Source organism: Quercus suber, unplaced genomic scaffold (genome assembly GCF_002906115.3).
Source record: "Quercus suber isolate HL8 unplaced genomic scaffold, Cork oak 2.0 scaffold_271, whole genome shotgun sequence".
In the NCBI taxonomy this organism is placed as follows: domain Eukaryota; kingdom Viridiplantae; phylum Streptophyta; class Magnoliopsida; order Fagales; family Fagaceae; genus Quercus; species Quercus suber.
This window is the reverse complement of record NW_027069727.1, coordinates 477,097-481,348: the sequence shown is the minus strand read 5'-3', so window position 1 is coordinate 481,348 and position 4,252 is coordinate 477,097.

Below are 4,252 nucleotides of genomic sequence, written 5' to 3'. Positions count from 1 at the left end.
GATGTTATTCATTGTGTGTAATTTTCTACTTTCAGGAAATCATGTGAGAAAGATAAGTTTACAGAAATTTGTGAGAGAATGGAGGCCAAACTAGAATTAAAGTGGAGCTAAAGGACCATGCTTAAATGTCTAAGGAGGTGTAACTGGAGTGCTTGGATCGTCTACCATGATTGGAAGCTTCAAATAAGAAAGAAATCAAAGAGGTAGAATCTGAAAAGGAAAAATCTAATTTGAGTACTGATCAGTATTTTGGGCGTATATCTCTCCTCAAAAATCCAATTGACACAAGACTAGATGGGTTGGAACCGTGACTTAAATATCAACAACTTTCCAGTTTTGAGTTTTTCCAAATTCTCAACTTTGGAAGGCCGAAATTAACTCACAATTTTCTGCTGTAAACCTGGACAGAAATTAAAATAGTAAAAGTTTTATTTTCTTTGGACATTTAGACATTAGGGTTTTAGAAGGGAGGCTGGGAGAACGAATTTTGGCGGAGAAAAACTTGTATTTTTCTTTCTCTAATGGCAGCCTAAACTCTTTGCTAGGGCTAGGAGTATGTTTCTTCTATGCGGTATGAATATTCAATGTGATTCTTTTTAAGATTTTATCAATAACATATTTGATTGTTCAATTAGATTTCTTTTGATGTATTAGTTCTTCCATGCTTTCAATAAGTTCAATCATGTTTTTCTTATTGTTTAGAGGAATTTCTAATAGTTTCAAATAGAAATCAGGTTTTAAAGTGAATGGGTTTTTCTGAAAACTTTTCTAACCTCATTATTAATCGAGGTTATCATGCGTTCTTGAATTGTCTCAGTTCAACCGAATCATAAGTTTTTAATTGTANGAATGTGATATTCATGTATCTGAAAATTTTTCTTTGTTGGATTCTTCACTGGTTTTGGAAGAACAACAGATGATGGCAATTAATAAAGGATGGAAGCCTTGCTTTGAGGAGCTACTAGAAAATGAAAAAAAGCTCATGCATTCAAGTGAAGAGGCACCACAGCTGGAGCTTAAGCTGCTCCAGGTGATCTTAAATATGCATATTTAGGCCCAGGTAAGTTTAAACCTAGGTGGGATAGCCCTTTCATTGTAAGGGAAGTGTTTAAGCATAGAGCTGTAGTAGTTGAGGACCCTAGAGATGGTAGGATTTTGAAAATAAATGGAAAAGGTTAAAACCATTCTTAGGGGGAGTTATATCTGAGGAGGAGACTATGTCACTAGAGATCCTTGCCTATTGGGATGCTACGTGAACTTTGAAAAAACCTTCTGAAGTTGTACCATATTTGTTTTAATTTTTTTCTTTTTGCCTTTTGTTTTTGTTTTTGTTTATGCTTTTTGTTTTTTTGTTTTGTTATTATTTTTCTTTTGTGAGCTAACATTTGCAGGTACGAAAGAAATTTCAAAAATAAAAATAAAAATAAAAAGAAATTCAAATGCTTAAGAAAACTCCTTCCCTTTATACTTGAATTTATTTTGGCTTTGATACATTGAGGACAACGCAATATTTTAGTTGGGGGAGAGGTGTACACATTTTGCTACACCTTGCATGATTTTTTTTTCTTTCTTTTTGGTTGCAACTTTCAATTAAAAAAAAAAAAAAACCCCTTGAATTTGAATGCAGAAGAGTTATAAGTTTTATTTTTATATCATGTGATGGAATGAATAATACTGAGTTGGTTATACTATTTTTTATATTAAGACTCTTTCATAAAGAGCACAATTGGAAACTTTTGAGCACAATAGCCCGGTTAGCGGACGGTTGAATGTTGGATATGCATGGATCATGAACAAGCTAGATATAAGCTGAAACTTAACCCATAGGAGAGTTCTTGGCCTTACTTTTCTTTGTGAGAGTATATCTTTGTTTGAACTCTTAAATTTCTCTCATATACTTCAGTTTGTAAAAGATCTCTATATTTTTTTTTGATTGACTACTGGAAACATAATGGGGAGATATACCATGATCTTACTTATTTTTGTCCTTAGGCATGCTGGTTTATGTGGAATTTAGGAGATGAGAGCTTAAGGCCATCAATCTTTTGTCACCAGCTAAACAAATATTTAGCCTACCTTTACATTAACCATTGTCACCATCATTTGAGCCATGAAAATATTTTCACAATACCACAAAACATTTTTGTTTATGGGTGTTCTCTTGGGGTTCAAGTTTTGAGCAATTTATTATATGGCTGTAACCACATCAAACTATGGACTCTGAACCAGTCTCCGTACGTACGTTCGAATTAAAATATTACCACTAGTCTACTTTTCCGTTGACTTTCACCATCCAAACTTTTTTTCTCTAGGAACTGGTGAAGAAAAGAAGGGCCATTCCTTTGGAAAATTATATCTTACGTGGAAAGTGTTTCCTTTCAAAATAATTTTAAAGAAAAATCTTTTAAATTCTTTTTATATTATTTTAATTAGAGGTGAATTTTAAAATTTTAATTGTTGGATTATAAATTTTATTATATCTTTCATATTTACAAATTTTTAAAAAGATAGAAAATTACTAACTATCTCATCAATAAAAATTTTAAATTACAAATTTTTATGATATAAATTTATGTATAAAAAATAAGTTTTATTGATTGAATAATAAAATTTATTTTTCTCTCTAAACTAGTTTTAACACTAAACCTAGGTAATTCCTTTGAAAAAAAAATCAAATCAAAGTTAATATTTTTAACAATCAACATTACATAAGTAATTTTTTATTTAATTATTAAATAATCAGTTATCATAAATTAAATGATTTTTTTACGGGTTTTAACTGTTTTAATCTTAATTTATCTTTGTATTAAACTCTTAAATAATCAATAAGATGATACTTTTTTGAGAAAATATTGTGTGGCACCAAATAGACCATTAAAATTACTTCAAAAAAAAAAAAAAAAAAAAGACCATTAAGTAATTAGCGTTATTCATTCAAAAAATATTTTTGCAATTTTCCATAGGAAACTGCTATCTTGCGTCCTTGCGTCTAGCATATATCACTCACCATAACCAATCCTTAAAAATAAAATTAAACACCCCGACAAATGGAAAGCCACCGTGCTTGCTTAAATTGTTGTACAATTAAACAAGAAAGTTAGAAATACCCTACGAATTTCTTATAGCATTGTACGTGCTAGCTAGAATAAAGTTAAACCCTGAAATCACGCTAACAGTGAGTCAGTGATGGTAAATCAGAGCGATGATACGTCTATAACAATTTTACAATATTTTTATAACAAATTACAAGTAGTTAGTTGTTATTGGTTGAAATTTGAAATTAACACTAAGATTACTTTTTTTATCCCAACAATAACAACCAGTAACAACCTGCCACTTAGAATTTGTTGTAAAAATATTATAAAAATGTTATAGACATATCATTTCTCAATCATAAAATGTCAAGATGTGATGGGTGTCATCGTATCTTAAAAATTTTTCCTTTATTTTAGTATAATAGTAATTACCTTTTCTATTATATACAATTATTTTTATAAAACATTTACACTAGATTATCTACTATGTTTCTTTCTTAAAAAAAAAAAGATTATATATTATGCACTATTATAATTATCACTATTATTATTATTATTACCTTTATTTTCTCTTATTCTTTCTCATTTTTTCTTTCTCCGTACTCTTATTACTCAGAGCATTTGCATACACAACTTTCAACCTATTCTATTTTACCGCTTCAAAAATCTACTTTATCAATTATACCATACCATTTTACAACACAACCGACATCCCAATTTTTATTTTCCTATCCTACTCATTAAAATAATATATATTACTCTCTAAAATAATATAATATATAATTTTTGTGTTGCTCCTACAATGCTATAGTAATCTTTTGGAATTAAAATATATTATAATTTTTTACAATTGTGCTACAATTGTAAAAAAACTTGCAATTATCAAATTTTATAAGTCTGGCTGCTGGGCTCTTTTTGTGCCCTAATGCCAATGGGAATGCTCTTAGCTCTCTCATCTTAAATATCTCTCTCCTCTCTTTCATCTCCAATGTTGTCCTCCCTCTCTCTCAATTTGACTCACCATTATCCTTTACCCTTTTTTGTATCTAACCTAGCCAAGACCTAACTTTTCTCTATTTCGATTTGAATGGCAACAACAAGGAATCACAGGTTTTTTTGGGTTTATCGCTTTTATCACTTGATCTCAACCATGACCCAAACATGGATTTTTTGGGTTGAGGTGAAATGAGTTTCCTAGGTTGAGGTGAAATGCTAAT